This window comes from Mastigoproctus giganteus, chromosome 9 (assembly GCF_048544385.1).
Source record: "Mastigoproctus giganteus isolate SK-2022 chromosome 9, ASM4854438v1, whole genome shotgun sequence".
NCBI classification, from domain to species: Eukaryota; Metazoa; Arthropoda; class Arachnida; order Uropygi; family Thelyphonidae; genus Mastigoproctus; species Mastigoproctus giganteus.
In genome coordinates, this window is record NC_143583.1 from 139,012,719 (window position 1) to 139,033,618 (window position 20,900).

Below are 20,900 nucleotides of genomic sequence, written 5' to 3' on the forward strand. Positions count from 1 at the left end.
CCTGAAAATAAAAATATTTGTTTTCGTAAAAATAAAAAATCTTTAAAAAATTTTAAGGACTAATACCATTTCACCTTTCTTCACTGCAGTTTCGCTTGCGCTATTCAGCTAGCTAATAATAAACATGCTTCGTGTGAAAAATAATTATTGTTCGTAGACATAGTAATTATTATTATTATTCATACGGTTCAAGGAAGCCTGAGGCTTATGCTGAACCAGGCAAAAAAATTCTGAATTACCCTGTGAGAGAGAGTGAAAACAACTAAAAAATGTTATTTTTACTCAATAGAATTTTTTTCCTGCTTGGAACAGGATGGAAGTGGGCCCCCTTTGTCGTGGGCCCGAATGCACTGCATTGGCATAGTTACGCCGCTGGAGTTTCCTCTCCTCGTCTGCGCTTTTCGGCAACTGTACTGAAGTGACCATCGAGGCCATTCTCCGATTCTTTGTTCCCCTTCCCCTGCGACAGCAGACCTGGTGGTATGCTAGTTTTGCCACTAGTCAACTCAGCTTTTAGGTAGCCTCTGTGCCTAAAATCTGATGTCTCAGCTCTGCATGAGGTCTTTAGAAATTCCTTCAATCAATGATGGCATTTGGTCCCCAATCTCTCTATATGGGTAACAAACTTCCATACTTCTGGATCCTCACGGATGGTTGGTATAAACGAATATCGATTTTCGATCATTTTATATATACAAATTTTTTTTGTATATTTAAAATGGGAACACAGCAAATCTAACCTTGAACGCCCCTGCTTTATCCCCTCCCCGCGAACTTCAGCAAATCCTGAATCGCCACTAAACGTAGCCAACCTGTATTAAGGACAGATTGATGTGGTAGCATCTCAATAAACATGCTAAAACAAATTTTAAGTGGTTTAACAGTATCTGCAATTTAACTTCCAAAATATATACAGTATTTAAATCTTATTTTCGTTGACAAATTTTAGTGTTGAGGCTGTAAATACAGCAGTCCACCTCTAGCACTGACTGCGAATGATACCTATTCCGCCCGGTAGAAGCCGCTAGAACTTGGTATTAAGTGTACCAGCTGTGGCTCATGTTTTGCACTGTTTACGGTTAAGAATTAAGAGCAGTGCAGATTGTTGAAAATATGAAGTTAATTGTCTCGTTACGAATTTTTTGGTTGTGAGAGATGTCTGGTATGTGCATATTTAATTTATCTTTTCTAAAATCCTGGTGAGCCGGACAATTTTCAGCATAAAATTGCAGTGTAAATCTTGAGTTTCTACGACATTTCATGTAAAAAAGGACACACTTGTTTTTTTCCCATTATAATAATGAATGTGAACTTCACGCCAGTTACCATAACGCTTTGCAAAAAAATGTGCACGTCCAAGTTAGTACAGGACGTGCAAATTTGGATGGTTCAGCGTACACTCGAATAGGCAATTTTTACATTATGGAAAGATGTGATCAGCGCCATCTGTTGAGTGAAATCGTATATTCAAAATTGCACGCGGCTCCATTTTGACTACTATTAGTGAAATATTATTTTCTGATTCAGCATCATCAGAACAGTTTTTTTATGGAACAAACAGTATTAACATACTCCTACAAGTGATTATACATAATAACAATACTTTCCCAAATGTTGCTGTTATTAATAACAAGAAAAAAAATTGCTCGAGCTTACACAAGGATTTTACAGAACAAGCCTAATTAGTATTGATTAAGTTATGACATGCCCTTTTGTGCATCCAGTTATTATTACACATACTTTGCACCTCCCTACCGGATCTTGTTTCCTCCTAAAATTATGTTTATAGATGCACATCAGAGTTGTAGAAAATACTAGGGAACAAATATTCTAGACCTGAGCATCACCCATGAACCAGATAATCATATGCCTGGATAGTATACAAATTCTTGGTTAGATGTGATCATCAGTGCCAAGTTGTATTATGAGAGAGAGGGATATTGCAGTCATTAAAGGCAAGAGCATGAATTTTAATTTCAAAAAAGGGGAGTGTGACAATTTAAGATATTACATAGTAGTAGTAGTGGCATGTGATGCAAGAAAGCAAGTGTATGAGCTTATGCAGCATCAGCCAAAAAAAAAAAAAAAAAATTTCACACATTTCCTTCCAAATGCCTATCCAGTTCCTCCTTAAATTTATTTAACCTATCAACTTCCACAACGACAGATGGAAGTTTATTCCAGCAATTAATCACCCGCTGGCTAAAGGCAAATTTCTGCACATATATTCTACATCTGTCTTTTCTTAATTTGAATTTATGCTCCCTTAGGTTCGTAATCTGAACAAGTGGAAGGATCCCATCAGAATTCAGCATGCTCAACCCATTCAAGGCCTTATACACCTCAATCAGATCACCGCGCAGGTGCCTAGTCTACAGCCACTGCAATTTGCAGAACTTAAGCCTCTCTTGGTAAAAGGATCCCTTCATTCCCCTCACCAATCTTGTTGCTCTTCTCTGTACACACTGAAGCAAATCTACATCCTTCCTAAAATGAGGCCTCCAGACCTGTACACAGTACTCAAGGTGTGGCCTGACCATTGCCTTATACAGAGGGATGATCACCTCCTTTTCTCTGCTAGCAAAATTCCTATATGTCATTGACAAAACCCCATGACCTGCCTGGCAGCCTGTCTGCATTGCTCAGAAAACTTGATATCTGACTGCACAATTACTTCCAGGTCTTTTTCATTTTCTACCACCTTAAGTGTAGTACCACACAGTTGGTATGTTTCTCTGGGGTTACTTATATGCAGTACTTTGCATTTGTCAAGGTTAAACTTCAGTTGCCACTTCTTAGCTCATCTGCCCAAATTATCTAGATCCTGTTGCAGTAGCACACTGCCTATCTCTATCAACTGGGCAGATTATTATTATTGTTAATATTAGTGGCAAATGATGTGAGAAAGCAAGCATATACAGCATCACCCAAAAAAAAAAAAAAAAGTCAACACTTCCCATTACACACCTGTCCATCCCCTTCAATAGTTTATCTAGTTCTTACTTGAACTTATTCAGACTATCAACTCCACAACTTCTCACGTGGGAGTATGTTCCAAGAAACAACCACCATCTGGCTGAAGGCAGATTTCTGCACATCCACCCTGCAACCAGCTGCCCTCAATTTGAATTTATGTCCCTCGTGTGCAGTCAGAGCAAGAGAAAAGATTCCATCAGCATTGAGCATACTCATCCATTCAAGGCCTTAAACACCTCAATCAGATTTCATAATATCTAGATATTATAATTTTCAAAACTGAAGCTCTTTCCTGCTAAGAGCACCCTTTTTTTGCTCTCATAACCACCCTTGGTGGTCATGAGAGCAAAAAAAGGGTGCTCATTCCAGCAGATCCACATCTTTCCTGAAATATAGGAAAGATGTGGATCTGCTTACCTCTTTTGCTGCCTCCTTTACACATCTTTCCTGAAATACAGGAACGATGTGTATGCAGTATTCAAGATGTGACCCAATATCTGAAATGTTGTGCAGTCAGATATTTCATATCTGACTACACAATTAACCACAGGTTTTTTCCATTGTACACTGCTCTGAGTGTGGTAATGCACCACTGGTATTAACCTGGAATTGCTGCTTCCCATATGAAGTACCTTGCATTTTGTAAATATTAAACTTCAATTGCTGTTTCTAAGCCCATCTGTCTGGTTTGTATACAAACCCTGATTACTGTGATTAACTACCATTGCCAACCTGTGTATCATCTGAAAACTGAGGTATTAACCTGATATTCCTTCATCAATATCATTAATAAATATATTAAACAACAATGAAACCAGCACTCAACCCTGGGGGACTCCACTAATAATATTAATCCAAGTAGAGCAGTGCCCATTGATAAGCACTCTTTTTCCTTCATGCCACATTGCTCAAAATTATATATCAGTTTGTTATGTGCAACAGTATCAAAAGCTTTTCTGAAATCTAAGTATATGATCTCAAAGTTATTTATCTTTTACATCAGATTCCTTTGTTACTGTGTCATAGCATCTAGGCGGAATGGACAGCCAAGATTGCTTTGTAACAAATCCATACTGCGACAGCAGTATAACTGCATTCCTGTTTAGATGGTCCTGCCTTACTTCATTAACCAGTGATTCCATGATTTTTGCTGGGACAGTCAAGCTAACAGGTTTCTATTTACTTGTGACCTTTTGATCCCTCTCTGTAAATATGGAATACATTTCCAGTCCATTGGGACCTTTCCTGAATCCATCATTGCTAAAGGTTTGCTTACCTTTTTGCTGCCTCCTTTAATATAACTGGATAGATTCCATCCACTCAGGTGCCTTTTTACATTTAGCTTCAACGATTTCACCTCCACTTTCCTCTCAGTTATCACAAAAAATCATTTAGCTCCCTGCAAGAATTTGACTCACTTCTGGCAGCCCATCCCTAAAAAAAAATCCTCATGTGTGAATGTAAGTGCAAAATATATTAATAGTGTATAGTGTTAATTGTAATGCTTCTCTGGAGATTTCCCCTAACTCAGTGTATAGCAGTGCGATGAATACATACTCTGTAAAGGCCATGTTTATGTAGGTTAATGCATGTTCATGTAGTGTTATTGTGGGTTGTGTTGTTCATCTGGCCTCTTAGCCTAGTGGCTTGTGTTTGTGAACAGAAACCTCTAGTTTACCGCCCAGTGCCACAAAGAAGCAGGCTGGGCACTGGGAAGTGTGAAGCACTTGCATGGCAAACCCTGAGGTAGCCAAGGCTACAGGCAGAGAGAGCCCAGTTAAAAAAAAAAAAGAAAAGAAAGAAATTTAGGAAAGAATAGTGGGGAGATAGGAAGTGAGGGGGAAAGTGGTAGAAGAATAGAGGGGGGTAGTAGCGAAGGCACCCACCTGGTTGGAATGATCAACATGAGGACCACTCATGTTGATCATTTCTTGAAAATGTTGGTGAGAAAAAGACCAAGGATGTTTGGCAGGGATTAGGATTGTTTGGTATTCTGGTAAGTAAATGAACAGTCTTTTCAAGGTCATTAGTAATTGTAAAACCCTCAGCATCCCAACCAGCTGGATCCATGTTACTAGAAAACTGAAGTCAGCTGGAAAGGTGAATATTAAAACTGCTATGTGCCTCTCGATAAGCAATAAATTTATTTAATAACAGCTCTTCTTACAAAAGTAGTTGTACAGGGCAAGAAAGGAAAGCCATATTTCTTTTTCTGATAGTTCTATTACTAACCCCTACTACTTAATGCTTGGTCACACCAGGCACTGCTCCTGCCTCCCCATGATGGGGCCGGTAACCTGGGTGGTAAAAACAAACCCCCAGGGCCAAAAGGAGTCATCATGGATATAAGTAATCATCCACCTTTAGAGCCCTTGAGCTCAAGATCAGAAATTCCTGACATTAACCATGACTCCAATCATCCAAAGCGACTACGGATGGAAAAACAGAATAAAGACGTGCCAGCATTTCTTATAATGCACTCATTATCCATGCAACCTGTTGGCAAATGATCGCCTTTTCTAACACAGAAATTTTTAGAATCAGTTTGTGGACCTCTTAAATGTTTAAACATCTCCAATCTGGAGACCTTCTAATTGAAACTTCTAACACAACTCATTCAGAGAAGCTGTTAAAATTAACATCATTTAACAGTATTCCAATGTCAGTTATGCCCCATAACACTCTGAACACCTCAAAAGGCATTAGGCATTATCAGCAAATGGGACTTCCTATCTGTCTCTGAAGAAGAGATAATACAAGAACTCAGGAAAAGTGACTCATGCAGAGAATAATGACCAAAAAGGATGGCAACCTACTACCAATCATGTCCATCATTTTGACATTTAGTACTCCGACTCTTCCATCTTCTGTTAAAGTAGGTTATTTAACCTGCAAGATTCGGCCCTACATCCCAAATCTCATTCACTGCTTTAAGTGCCAGAAGTATGGCCATTCTCAGATGACATGCCGAGGCAGTGCTGTGTGCCCTATTTGTGGCTGTAAGGAGCATTCCCAAGGAGATTGTATAGCTTCCATTCCTACTTGCCCAAACTGTAAAGGAAGCCATTCTGCATTTTCTAAAGCATGTGACCTTTGGAAAACAGGCAAAAACAATCCAGAAATATAAAGTGGAGCATAAAGTCATATACCCTGAAGCAAGGAAGAAAATACTGTCAACCATGCCTAGCTGATCATACGCATCAGTCAGTGAAACCAGCAGCACACCAATCAGTATCCTAACTGATGCTATCTCAACCTCACCCAAAACAACAAAATCTGTTAGTGTTGAAAACCAGAAGAAAGTGAAACCACACTATAGCAACATGGAAATTGAGGTTCAGTTAGAGGATGATGACACAGTACTAGAATTACATGCCAATGATACCATGGACACAGGATGCCCAACCTTTCCCAGAAATGAAAAATCAAAACTAAGCAGACAGAAACCTTCTCAGAAAAAACAGTCAGATCAATCTTCCTCAAATAAACCCAACCAATGAACAAATTCCTACAATGGAACTGTAGAGGATTACGCAGTAATATAGATGACCTGAATGATTTACTCATACAAACTAATGCAGTAGGCGTATGCTTACAGGAAACATTTTTATCACCAAAAGTTTCTCTCATATTTAAAAACTATACTATGTTTAAGGCAGGACAGGAATTCTGACTCTTCTCCTCATGGAGGGGTAGATATTCTTCTCAAACCTACCATACCATCAAGATATCTCCAACTGGAAACCTCTTTAGAAGTTGTAGCAGTTCAGATGGCAATGGGAATATCATTAACCCTTGCATCTGTTTATATATCACCTAATTATCCTTGTTCCCAGACTGAACTTGACAACCTTTTAACACAACTGCCACCACCTGTCCATTTATTTGGTGATTTCAGCAGTCACCATCCATTGTGGGGATCTTCCACCATGGGTAGGAGAGGCCAATTAATTGAAACATTCCTAGATAACCATAATATGACTGTAATAAACACTGGCTCTCCAATTCATGTTCAACTACCTATAGGTACAACATTTGCCATAGACTTATCCATCTGTTCAGCATCTTTTTTTTCAATCATGGAATCGTTAGTGCTTAATGATCCATTCCACAGTGACCATTTCCCTATTATAGGTTCAATTCAAACACAGGTCGTGTCATGCCCTAAAGCCAGTACTTCTTGGAATTTCCACAAAGCAGACTGGAAAAACTATTCTACTTGTGTCCTACTGAACAAACAGTATGTACAGCAACAACATATTGATGACGTAACCAAACACATTATTAGCCATATACATATTATTGGCAGCCAAAATTTCCATTCCAAAATCTGACCAGCGCAAACGGGTTACACCAAAACCAGTGGTGGAATGAAGATTGCTCCAAAGCGAAAAGAGAAAAAAACTGTGCTTGGAACCAATTTTGAAAATTACCAACTACTGCCAACCTAATTGTTTTCAAAAAACTCAGAGAGACTGAGCAAGACAAATTATAAAAAAAGCAAAACGTGATGCCTGGATTAACTTTGCCTCAACTATTAATGAAAATACTGACACTCGGATTATTTGGAAAAAATACAAGCACTCAATGGGAAATTTCTGCTGTTGCAGTCTCCAATAATACAATGGAATGGACAGGACTTATCCTCTCCTACTGATATTGCAAATGCTTTAGCAGAATCTTTCTATAATATTTCTGCCTCTTCCTCTTATGTGACCTCCTTTCAACGCATTAAAACTAACGAAGAACATATTAAATTGAATTTTTCAATTAGTTGCTCACTTCTGTATAATCAGCCCTTATGCTGAGCTGCGAGAATCCCTGAGCAAATCTACATCTAGCGCTGCAGGACCAGATGACATTCACTACAGTATGTTGAAGTACATTTACGTGAACCCAGTCTATGCATATTATTGCTCTTTTACAACCGGATCGTTTCAGAAAATATATACCCTCTCTCTCTCTTGGTGTTATTCCTATATTTGGCTATACCAAAACACGGCAAAGATCCATCTCAAATTCAGAATTATAAACCGATATCATTAACAAGCTGTTTGGGCAAAATATCTGAAAGGATGGTGCATAAGAGGCTCATCTGGATTCTAGACCCCGAAAATCTACTTTCTGATCAACAATATGGCTTCCATAAAAACAGATCCACTCGATTTACTTGTAAAAATTGAATCCAACATTCATAATGCCTTTGTCAGGAGAAAATGTCTAGTGATGGTCAACCTTGATATTCACAAAGTATTTGACACCACATGGCATCATGGTATCATTAAAGATGTGCATCAGTTAGGACTGAGAGGCTACCCCCCTTTAATAATTCAGAACTTTTTAAAATTATGCACATTTCAGTCCGATATCAAAACATGCTGGCAGCATCTCACATTCAAGAAGAGAGTGTCCCACAGGGTTCCACATTGAGTCCAATCCTATTTGTGATTAGGGTCAACAATATATTGGAAGAGCTTCCAAAAATGATTGAAGTATACATATATGCTGACAACCTCGCCATATCCTGCCAATCGCAAAGTATGAATACTATTGAAAGACAGCTACAAATTGCTCTAACCAGAATTCAATTGTGGACCTTATGCAATGGATACTATCTCACTGAACAGAAATCCACTACCACTAATTTCTGCAAACTTTGGTCACTTCATCTTGATCCAGAGCTAAACGTGCCAGTTCCTCTTGCTCACACTGTCCGGTTTCTTGGCCTGATTATAGATAGGAAACTGAACTTTCAAGCACATGTGGCCTATCTTCGAATTATCTGTTTGAAGAAGTTGAATATCCCCCGGTGTGTGTGTGTGTGTGTGTGTGTGTGTGTGTGTGTGTGTGTGTGTGTGTGTGTGTGTGTGTGTGTGTGTGTGTGTGTGTGTGTGTGTGTGTGTGTGTCATGGAGCGCTGATTGACATATCCTTATCCATCTTTATAGAGCTCTCATCAGGTCTCACTTGGACTATGGTTCTCCAGTGTATGACACTCTGCAAGAAAGAGTACTTTAGAGCAATTAAACACCATCCAGCACAGTGCTCTGAGAGTTGCTCTAGGGTCTTTCAGAACCTCCCCAGTTCAGAGTCTTTACATCAAAGCCCATGAACTTCCCTTACAACTTCGCAGAAAAACATTACTTCTGCTGTATGGCTCAAAAATTCGCAGTCTTCCCTCTCACCCTAGTTGGAGAGGTCTATACAAAACCGAATGGGAGTCATTTTACAATAGTAAATCAAATGAAAACCGACCTGCTCCACTTAGATTTAAGGACTGACTCAATCATGGAATAAAGAAATCGGTAATGTATTTCAGGACATGACCCCACCAGATCCACCCTAGACAAATAACCGTCCAGTATATGATTACTATTTTCAACAGTGGGGAAAGAACACCTTATCTCCCCACAATATCACACAGTTACATATAGCTTACTCTCTTTCTCATTCACAGGCCTGTGAAATCTACACAGATGGATCAAAAACTCAGACCCTTGATTGTCTCTTCCCAGCTTGTTTGGCACAATTCTTGAAGCGCTGTGGCTGATTTCTTCTTTTCCTGTCTGATGTCATTATTCAAGTCCAGGGTAATACCCAAATGTTGGGTGGGTATTCCTTTTTCTTTGAGTCTGTAATGCTTTGTATAACTTCCAAATATAAGAGCATGGTTCTGGCTAATACTTGAAGGGGGAATTCAGTATGGCAGGTTCTGGTGGTGGCAAGTAGAATAGCACTTTGAACCTGTGCCTAGTTTTGCTGTTTCTAACTAATGATGTTCTATTGTACCAAATTCCAGCTCCATAAGAGATAACTGCAAATAAAACTTTATATTAGCATTAGCATTAGCATTAGTAGAGGCATATGATGCAAGAAAGCAAGCTTATTCAGCATCAGCCAAAAAAAAAAAAAAAAACCTCTCCCATTTCACCCCTCCGTTCGTTCGAAATACCTGTCCAGTTGAGCTTTAAATTTGTTTAGGCTATCAACTTCAACAACGTGATGGAAGTCGGTTCCACCAACCAACCACCCGCTGGCCAAATGCAAATTTCCACACATCTATCCGACATCCGTCCTTCCTCAATTTGAATTTATGCCCTCTGAGGTGATTATTCTGAGAAAGATGAAGAATCCCATTGGCATTGAGCATGCTCAAACCATTCAAAGCCTTATACACCTCTATCAGATCACCTCGCCGGTGCCTAGTCTCCAGACTCTGTAATTTGCAAAACTTAAGCCTTTCTTCGTAAGAGCAACCCTTTGTTCCATTTACTAATCTTGTTGCCCTTCTCTGTACCCGTTCCAGCAGCTCTACATCCTTCTTGAAATGAGGCCTCCAGACCTGTATACAGTACTCAAGATGTGGCCTAACCATTGCCTTATACAAGGGAATAATCACCTCCTTATCCCTGCTAGAAAAATTCCTGTATATCATTGACAAGACACCATGAGCTACTCTTGCAGCTCGTCTGCACTGCTCAGAGAACTTCATATCTGCCTGCACAATTACCCCCAGGTCCTTTTCATTCTCCACCACTGTCAGTGTAGTACCGCAGAGTTGATACATTGCTCTGGGGTTACTGTTACCCATATGTAGTACTTTACATTTGTCAATGTTAAACTTCATTTGCCATCTCTCAGCCCATCCGTTCAACCGTTCCAGATCCTGTTGCAGCAGCATAGCGTCAGTAGTGTCCTTAACGACCCTGCCAACCTTTGTATCATCTGCAAACTTAGACATTAAACTTGATATCCCATCATCAATATCATTCATAAACACCGAAAACAACAATGGACCCAACACTGAACCTTGAGGAACTCCACTAATAACATTAGTCCATGTTGAGCAGTGTCCATTGATTACCACTCTCTGTCTTCTGCCACTCAACCATCCCCTTATCCATAGCAGCAATTTGCCTCCAATGCCACACTGCTCCAATTTGTGCAGCAGTCTTCCATGTGCAACAGTATCAAAAGCCTTTCTAAGATCCAAATATATAATATCAAAGTTATTCCCTGCATCCAGTTCTTTTGTGACTGCATCATAGTATCCAATCAAATTGGTCAGGCAAGACCTGCCCTTAACAAAACCATGCTGCGTCTGAGCTATAACTGAATTCTTGTCTAGATGATCCTGCAGTGCTTCTTTAACCAGTGCCTCCATTAATTTACCTGGAACAGAAGTTAAACTAACAGGTCTATAATTACTTGTGTCAGCCTTTGATCCTCCTTTGTGAATTGGGGTTACATTTGCACATCTCCACTCTATGGGTACCTCCCCTGAGTCCAAAGAAGCTCTCATAATTATGGCTAGGGGTTTGCATACTTCCTTTGCTGCCTCCTTTAATATAACTGGATAGATCCCATCCACCCCAGGTGCCTTTTTTATGTTTATCCTCAACAATCTCTCCTCCACTTTCCTCTCAGTTATTACAAAATCATCCAGCTCACTGCCAATGTTTACTTTACCTACATCATTCTCCTTCCTGAATAACTCCTCATGCGTGAATGTAGATGCAAAATACTCGTTTAGATTGTTAGCCACCTGAGCAGGATCCTCAACTGTTGAACCATCAATATCCAGTGGACCAATCTGATTCATCCCTTTCCTTCTCGAGTTCAAGTATGTAAAGAACTCCTTTCTGTTTTTCTTTGCATCCTTTGCCAAGGATTTTTCGTAGTCTGCCTTTGCCTGCCTAATCTCCTTTGTGACTTGGTTACAGACCAACTTATATCTATCATAGGCTTCCATGTCACCCATTAATGTGTATGTATCCCATGCATTTTTCTTCTCTGCCACATGTCTCATTAGTCCATCTGACAACCATTTAGGCCTAAACCTTGAACAATATTTCTTAGTTGGTATGTAAAGCCTGGTAGCCACCAAGATTAGTTCCTTGAATGCTTCCCATTTTGAGTTTGCTGTTGGTAACATCATCAGTTGGTCCCACTGTATAGAATTTAAATACTGTCTCAGACCATCATAGTCGCCTTTACGAAAACAAAAACCCTTCCCTTTACCTCTGATGGTAGTTACCTCCTTGAGTAAATCCCACTTCAACACACTGTGATCACTGCCACCTAGTGGTTCATTTATCTGCAGGTTCTTAATGCATGAAGAATCACTACTGATAATCAGATCAAGAGTATTGCTCCCTCTTGTTGCCTCACGAACATGCTGATGTAGAAAACAATCATCCAATAAATCCACAAAAGCCTTGCTAGTGTGCGAGTGACCAACCCACAAATTCCAGTCAATATCTGGGAAATTAAAATCCCCCATTATAAGACTCTCTGATTTACTGGCCCACTCTATTTCCCTGTACAATATATTATTATACTCATCAGAGTCATTAGGCCTATAGCACACTCCTACTCTCAATTTTGATTTCCCTATGCTTATGTCACACCAAACTGACTCGACACTGCCTGCCCTGTCCATCGATGTCAACTGGCTTCACTTCCTTTGACTTTATGTGTTTCTTAATTAATAGCATAACCCCTCCTCCCCTCCTGTCCTGTCTATCCTTTCTATATACATTGTATTCCCCAAATTCCAGTTCCGCATTACTTATATCTGTGTGACACCACGTCTCTGATATCCCAACAATATCTGCCTTTGATGTTTTGAGCAATACCTCAAATTCATCAAATTTATTTACCAAACACCTAGCATTGGTGTACACGCAGGTATACATGCACCTGTTTCTATTCTTAGCTACCCTAACACAACCCATGTGTTTACTTGTAACGCAATGACTACCAGCAGTCTCTGAAATATCCTGCATCTTGTTTTTCAGACTTCTGCTCATTTGAATAGAAGCAGTGCAAGAATCACTTCCACCTCTGCCAGTGGCTACTGTTAATCTATTAGTCCTTGTATCCCCCCCAACTAGCAGTTTTCCGACTCACCTAACACTGCCTCGACAGCATCAGCAAAAATTCTTGCACCCTTTCTATTTAAGTGTATCCCATCCCTGTAGAAGCAATCTCTCCTGTTAACAAGTACAGTCCAGGCTGAAAAAAATTCTACCCCTTGAGCCTTGCACAATCCCTCCAGGGCCGAATTGATCGACAAGGCTCTCATCATATACTCCCTCCTATCGTGTCTGGGCAGAATTGCAGACACTTTCAAGTTCAACCCTAATTCACGGCTTTTTTTCAACAGTGACCTGTACTTGCTATATATAAGAGCAAGATTTTTTTCTGTGTAATCCTTAGTCAGATTTATTGATTCTGAAAACTGTCAGTTTCCAGAATCAGTAAAGAATCTGAAACTATGATCCTTGCTATCAAATACTTATCCCTAGGCATTTTGGTTCTTTTTTTTTTTTTTTTTTAATGAAAACCCCAAACATGAGAGGTATTAGAACTTATAGTACTTAGTACCATGCTTGGGTTGGAGGTTGAGAAGACAAGAGAAGATATTTGTTTACATTAGACTTGAATTTCTGTAGACTGTAAAATTTAGGAAATACGTATGCCCTTTAGCATTAGTAGAGGCATTTGATGCAAGAAAGCAAGCTTATGCAGCATCAGCCAAAAAAAAAAAAAACCACTTCACCCCTCTGTTCATTCAAAATACCTGTCCAGCTGAGCCTTAAACTTATTTAGGCTATCAACTTCCGCGACAAGGGATGGAAGTCTGTTCCACCAACCAACCACCCGCTGGCTAAAGGCAAATTTCCGCACGTCTGTCCTACATCTGTCTTTCCTCAATTTGAATTTATGCCCTCTCAGGTGATTATTCTGAGCGAGAGGAAGAATCCCATCAGCATTGAGCATGCTCAAACCATTCAATGCTTTATACACCTCTATCAGATCACCTCGCTAGTGCCTAGTCTCCAGACACTGTAATTTGCAAAACTTAAGCCTTTCTTCGTAAGAGCACCCCTTTATTCCATTCACTAGTCTTGTTGCCCTTCTCTGTACTCGTTCCAGCAGCTCTACATCCTTCCTGAAATGAGGCCTCCAGACCTGTATACAGTACTCTAGGTGTGGCCTAACCATTGCCTTATACAAGGGAATAATCACCTCCTTATCCCTGCTAGAAAAATTCCTGTATATCATTGACAATTCACCATGAGCTACTCTTGCAGCCCGTCTGCACTGCTCAGAGAACTTCATATCTGCCTGCACCACCACCCCCAGGTCCCTTTCATTCTCTACCACTGTCAGTGTAGTACCACAGAGTTGATACGTTGCTCTGGGGTTGCTGTTTCCCATATGTAGTACTTTACATTTGTCAATGTTAAACTTCATTTGCCACCTCTCAGCCCATCTGCTCAACCTTTCCAAATCCTGTTGCAGCAGCATAGTGTCAGTAGTGTCCTTGACAACCCTGCCAACCTTCGTATCGTCTGCAAACTTGGACATTAAGCCTGATATACCATCGTCAATATCATTTATAAATACAGAAAACAATAAAGGCCCCAATACTGAACCCTGAGGGACTCCACTAATAACATTAGTCCACGATGAGCAGTGTCCATTGATTACCACTCTCTGTCTTCTCCCCCTCAACCACCCCTTTATCCATAGCAGCAACTTGCCTCCAATGCCACACTGCTCCAATTTGTGCAGCAGTCTTCCATGTGCAACAGTATCAAAAGCCTTTCTAAGATCCAAGTATATAATATCAAAGTTATTCCCTGCATCCAGTTCTTTTGTGACTGCATCATAGTATCCAATCAAATTGGTCAGGCAAGACTTCCCCTTAACAAAACCATGCTGTGTCCTAGCTATAACTGAAGTCTTGTCTAGATGATCCTGCAGTGCTTCTTTCACCAGTGCCTCCATTAATTTTCCGGGAACAGAAGTTTAACTCACAGGTCTATAATTACTTGTGTCAGCCTTTGATCCCCCTTTGTGAATTGGGGTCACATTTGCACATCTCCAGTCAATGGGTACCTCCCCTGAGTCCAAGGAAGCTCTCATAATTATGGCTAAGGGTTTGCTTACCTCCTTTGCTGCCTCCTTTAATATAACTGGATAGATCCCATCCACCCCAGGTGCCTTTCTTGTGTTTATCTTCAACAATTTCTCCTCCACTTTGCTCTCAGTTATTACAAGATTCTCTAGCTTACTGCTAGAGTTGAATACACCTCTGGCATTCCCCTCGCTGAATAACTCCTCATGTGTGAATGTCGATGCAAAATATTCATTTAGTTTGTTAGCTACCCGAGCAGGGTCATCAACAGTTGACCCATCGATCTCAAGTGGACCAATCTGATTCATCCCCTTCCTTCTAGAGTTTACATAAGTAAAGAACTCTTTGCTGTTTTTCTTCGCATCCCTTGCCAAGGATCTCTCGTAATCTGCCTTCGCCTGCCTAACCTCCTTTGTAACTTGGTTACAGATCAACTTGTATCTATCATAGGCGTCCGTGTCACGTGTTAATTTGTATGTATCCCATGCATTTTTCTTCTCTGAAATATGCCTCATTAGTTCATCTGACAACCATTTAGGCCTAAACCTTGAACAACACTCACACAGTAGCAAGGCTTTTGTGGATTTATTGGATGATTGTTTTCTACATCAGCATGTTCGAGAGGCAACTAGAGGGAGTAATACTCTTGATTTGATTATCAGTAGTGATTCTTCATGCATTAAGAATCTGCAGATAAATGAACCACTTGGTGGCAGTGATCACAGTGTGCTGAAGTGGGAGTTACTCAAAGAGGTAACTACCATTAGGGGTAAAGGGAAGGGGTATTGCTTTCGTAAAGGCGACTACAATGGACTGAGACAGTATTTAAATTCTATACAGTGGGATCAACTGATGATATTGCCAACAGCAAATTCAAAATGGGAAGCATTCAAAGAACTTATCGTGGAAGCTACTAGGCTTTACATACCAACTAAGAAATATTGTTCAAGGTTTAGGCCTAAATGGTTGTCAGATGAACTAATGAGGCATATGGCAGAGAAGAAAAATGCATGGGATACATACAAATTAACACGTGACACGGATGCCTATGATAGATACAAGTTGATCTGTAACCAAGTTACAAAGGAGGTTAGGCAGGCGAAGGCAGATTACGAGAGATCCTTGGCAAGGGATGCGAAGAAAAACAGCAAAGAGTTCTTTACTTATGTAAACTCTAGAAGGAAGGGGATGAATCAGATAGGTCCACTTGAGATCGATGGGTCAACTGTTGATGACCCTGCTCGGGTAGCTAACAAACTAAATGAATATTTTGCATCGACATTCACACATGAGGAGTTATTCAGCGAGGGGAATGCCAGAGGTGTATTCAACTCTAGCAGTAAGCTAGAGAATCTTGTAATAACTGAGAGCAAAGTGGAGGAGAAATTGTTGAAGATAAACACAAGAAAGGCACCTGGGGTGGATGGGATCTATCCAGTTATATTAAAGGAGGCAGCAAAGGAGGTAAGCAAACCCTTAGCCATAATTATGAGAGCTTCCTTGGACTCAGGGGAGGTACCCATTGACTGGAGATGTGCAAATGTGACCCCAATTCACAAAGGGGGATCAAAGGCTGACACAAGTAATTATAGACCTGTGAGTTTAACTTCTGTTCCCGGAAAATTAATGGAGGCACTGGTGAAAGAAGCACTGCAGGATCATCTAGACAAGACTTCAGTTATAGCTAGGACACAGCATGGTTTTGTTAAGGGGAAGTCTTGCCTGACCAATTTGATTGGATACTATGATGCAGTCACAAAAGAACTGGATGCAGGGAATAACTTTGATATTATATACTTGGATCTTAGAAAGGCTTTTGATACTGTTGCACATGGAAGACTGCTGCACAAATTGGAGCAGTGTGGCATTGGAGGCAAGTTGCTGCTATGGATAAAGGGGTGGTTGAGGGGGAGAAGACAGAGAGTGGTAATCAATGGACACTGCTCATCGTGGACTAATGTTATTAGTGGAGTCCCTCAGGGTTCAGTATTGGGGCCTTTATTGTTTTCTGTATTTATAAATGATATTGACGATGGTATATCAGGCTTAATGTCCAAGTTTGCAGACGATACGAAGGTTGGCAGGGTTGTCAAGGACACTACTGACACTATGCTGCTGCAACAGGATTTGGAAAGGTTGAGCAGATGGGCTTCGAGGTGGCAAATGAAGTTTAACATTGACAAATGTAAAGTACTACATATGGGAAACAGCAACCCCAGAGCAACGTATCAACTCTGTGGTACTACACTGACAGTGGTAGAGAATGAAAGGGACCTGGGGGTGGTGGTGCAGGCAGATATGAAGTTCTCTGAGCAGTGCAGACGAGCTGCAAGAGTAGCTCATGGTGTATTGTCAATGATATATAGGAATTTTTCTAGCAGGGATAAGGAGGTGATTATTCCCTTGTATAAGGCAATGGTCAGGCCACACCTAGAGTACTGTATACAGGCCTGGAGGCCTCATTTCAGGAAGGATGTAGAGCTGCTGGAACTAGTACAGAGAAGGGCAACTAGATTGGTGAATGGGACAAAGGGGTTCTCTTACGAAGAAAGGCTTAAGTTTTGCAAATTACAGTGTCTGGAAACTAGGCACCAGCGGGGTGATCTGATAGAGGTGTACAAAGCCTTGAATGGTTTGAGCATGCTCAATGCTGATGGGATTCTTCCTCTAGCCCAGAAAAATCACCTGAGAGGGCATAAATTCAAATTGAGGAAAGACAGATGTAGGATAGATGTGCGGAAATTTGCCTTTAGCCAGCGGGTGGTTGGTGGGTGGAACAGACTTCCATCCCTTGTCGTGGAAGTTGATAGCCTAAATAAGTTTAAGGCTCAGCTGGACAGGTATTTCGAACGAACAGAGGGGTGAAGTGGAAGTGGTTATTTTTATTTATTTATGTTACTTTTTTTTTTTTTTTTTTTTTTTTTTTTGGCTGATGCTGCATAAGCTTGCTTTCTTGCATCAAATGCCTCTACTAATGCTAATGCTAATGCTAATATTTCTTAGTTGGTATGTAAAGCCTAGTAGCTTCCACGATAAGTTCTTTGAATGCTTCCCATTTTGAATTTGCTGTTGGCAATATCATCAGTTGATCCCACTGTATAGAATTTAAATACTGTCTCAGTCCATTGTAGTCGCCTTTACGAAAGCAATACCCCTTCCCTTTACCCCTAATGGTAGTTACCTCTTTGAGTAACTCCCACTTCAGCACACTGTGATCACTGCCACCAAGTGGTTCATTTATCTGCAGATTCTTAATGCATGAAGAATCACTACTGATAATCAAATCAAGAGTATTACTCCCTCTAGTTGCCTCCCGAACATGCTGATGTAGAAAACAATCATCCAATAAATCCACAAAAGCCTTGCTACTGTGTGAGTGACCAGCCCCCAAATTCCAGTCAATATCTGGGAAATTAAAATCCCCCATTATAAGACTCTCTGATTTACTGGCCCACTCTATTTCTCCGAACAGTTTCTTATTATACTCATCAGAGTCATTAGGCCTATAGCACACTCCTACTCTCAATTTTGATCTCCCAATGCTTATGTCACACCAAACTGACTCGACACTGCACTGTCCAGCGATGTCGACTGGCTTCACTTCCTTGGATTTTATGTGTTTTTTAACTAATAGCATAACCCCTCCTCCCTTCCTATCCTGTCTATCCTTTCTGTAGACATTGTACTCCCCAAATTCCAGTTCTGCATTTCTTATATCTGTGTGACACCACGTCTCTGAAATCCCCACAATATCTGCCTTTGATGTTTTGAGCAATACCTCAAATTCATCAAATTTATTTACTAAACTCCTAGCATTGGTGTACACACAAGTATACATGCACCTGTTCTTTTTCTTAGCTACCCTAACACAACCCATGTGTTTACTTGTACCCCAATGATTCCCAGCAGTCTCTGAAATATCCTGCATCTTATTTTCCAGGCTGCGGCTCATTCCAATAGAAGCAGTGCAAGAATCACTTTCACCTCTGCCAGTGGCTACTGTTAATCTATTAGTCCTTGTATCCCCCCAATCTAGCAGTTTTCCGACCCACCTAACATTGCCTCGATAGCATCAGCAAACATTCTTGCACCCTTTCTATTTAAGTGTATCCCATCCCTGTAGAAGCAGTCTCTCCTGTTAACAAGTACAGACCAGGCTGAAAAAAATTCTACCCCTTGAGCCCTGCACAATCTTTCCAGGATCTTGTCATATCTTGTCATGGGCACAAAAGTAAGTTTACTTTATAGATTTTGAGGTGCTAAACATGGAAATAGTGCTTAAAATAGCAGATTGGCTTTTGTTTTTGAAAAAAGTATTTTTTTTATATTTATACAAGGTATTTTTTATTTATATGGCAGTAAGTTGTAGATACAAACATACCATACTGTATCAAACACGAGAGCTTTTCGCCTTTCACTTGTATTCAGCTTCAGGAGCATTGCTTTTCACCATTCAACAATAATCGGCTAACATGGTGGCACTGCATTTGATTAGGCACATTATAGCAGCTTATGTGCCATTAAACCTCCATAACAACAACTGCTTATGTTTTTGTGTCTTTGTTCCATCGCTGTGGTGGAACAAAGCTGTGGTTGATGGAAGTGCTCACCATGTTTGTTGCTAACAGCACCACAGTTTGGCGGGAAGAAATCCTGGTGTGAATGCAAGAAATGCATCTTCAATGACATGTTACAAACCAGATTTTTGTAAGAAATAATGAGATCTTCCATAAGCTGCCTGTAGTTGCTGGCTTTAACATTTCCTAGAAAACCAGTCGAAACATTTCGAAAGGCTTTCTGCACTGATTTCTCGCTATCACTAAGAATACGTTCAAACTGTTCATCTTTGAAAAGTTTCTTTATTTGGGGACCAATGAAAATGCCTGCCTTAATCTTCTCTATACTAAATTTTGGGAATTTCTCTTGCAAATATGTGAATCCAGGACTGTTCACTTCCAAAGTCTTCACGAAATTTTTCATGAGCCCAGTTTAATGTGGAGTGGTGGAAGCAAAACTTTATTTGGATCTACCAGAGGTTCAAATGCTACGTTCTTCCTTCCAGGTTAATGATTTTAGTTGAAGTCGACTCCTCTTCTCATAGTGTATTTCCTTGGCACGACTATCACACTCACAGAGAAAGCAACAATACTTAGTGTAACCTTTTTGTAGTCCTAATAAAATGGCGATTACCTTTAAATCACATATCTGCCACTCATACTTCTGATAGTGTGCACCTATCAGGATGTTCTCCGTGTTTGCATATGTTTCTTATTTTTGGATGGCATGCGCATACATTCCATTGTAATAACACAGCTTTAAGGCTAACCTTGGAAGTGACTATAAATAGTCATCATTCTTTGGGAACATGCCTCATGTTCATTATTTTCAGACTATCAACATCCTTACATACAGCGAGTTCACCTTCTGTTTGATAGAATTTATCATAGTTTTTATTTTGAGTACGAAATATTGTCACTTTCACAGAATGATCTAGAAGATTCCACTGTTGTAGTCTCGACGCCAAAAGCTCTGCTTTATTCTTTGGCAGTTTGAGATCCCTGTGAGGTCATTAAGCTCATTTTCTGTGATCTTATGTGGTTCAGAAGGATAAAGGTTTGGAAAAAATTGTGGATCCCTTGATGTAGACAGCTGCTGTACTTCTTTGTGTGTATCAAGTTGATGTTCATCAATGTCTTCATCTTCATTGGAGTGTACGGCACTGTCCACTTTTTCTTCATTGTCATCCCTTTTCTAATAGGAGACACCATACAGAGGTAACAGTCTGTGATTCCCTCCATATCACGGGCACTGCAAAAGGCATAAAATGTCCCTTTCAATTCACCCACTTGTTGAGTTTTGATGAACAGGTAGTTCAGCGTATGTGTGGAACCCAGTTCTTGTTCTGGTTGTACTAAGTCCTACTTGTACTTTACACCCAAAATACAAGAAGTAGGCCTTTTTATGGCTCAAGTTAAGGGATGCTTCCTTGAAGTTAA

At 40.2% G+C, this 20,900-nt stretch overlaps 1 protein-coding gene across 1 annotated transcript in view; it reads left to right on the forward strand.

Annotated features, from left to right (window-relative positions):
• The first annotated feature begins 1,057 nt into the window (after positions 1-1,057).
• The window catches only part of LOC150080769 (ras association domain-containing protein 1-like), a 298,031-nt gene continuing 278,188 nt past the window's right edge, over positions 1,058-20,900 (forward strand). Inside the window, exon 1 of the mRNA XM_090380815.1 lies at positions 1,058-1,162. The gene's annotated coding sequence lies outside the window, so the exon portion shown is untranslated. The remainder of the gene's footprint in view (positions 1,163-20,900) is intronic.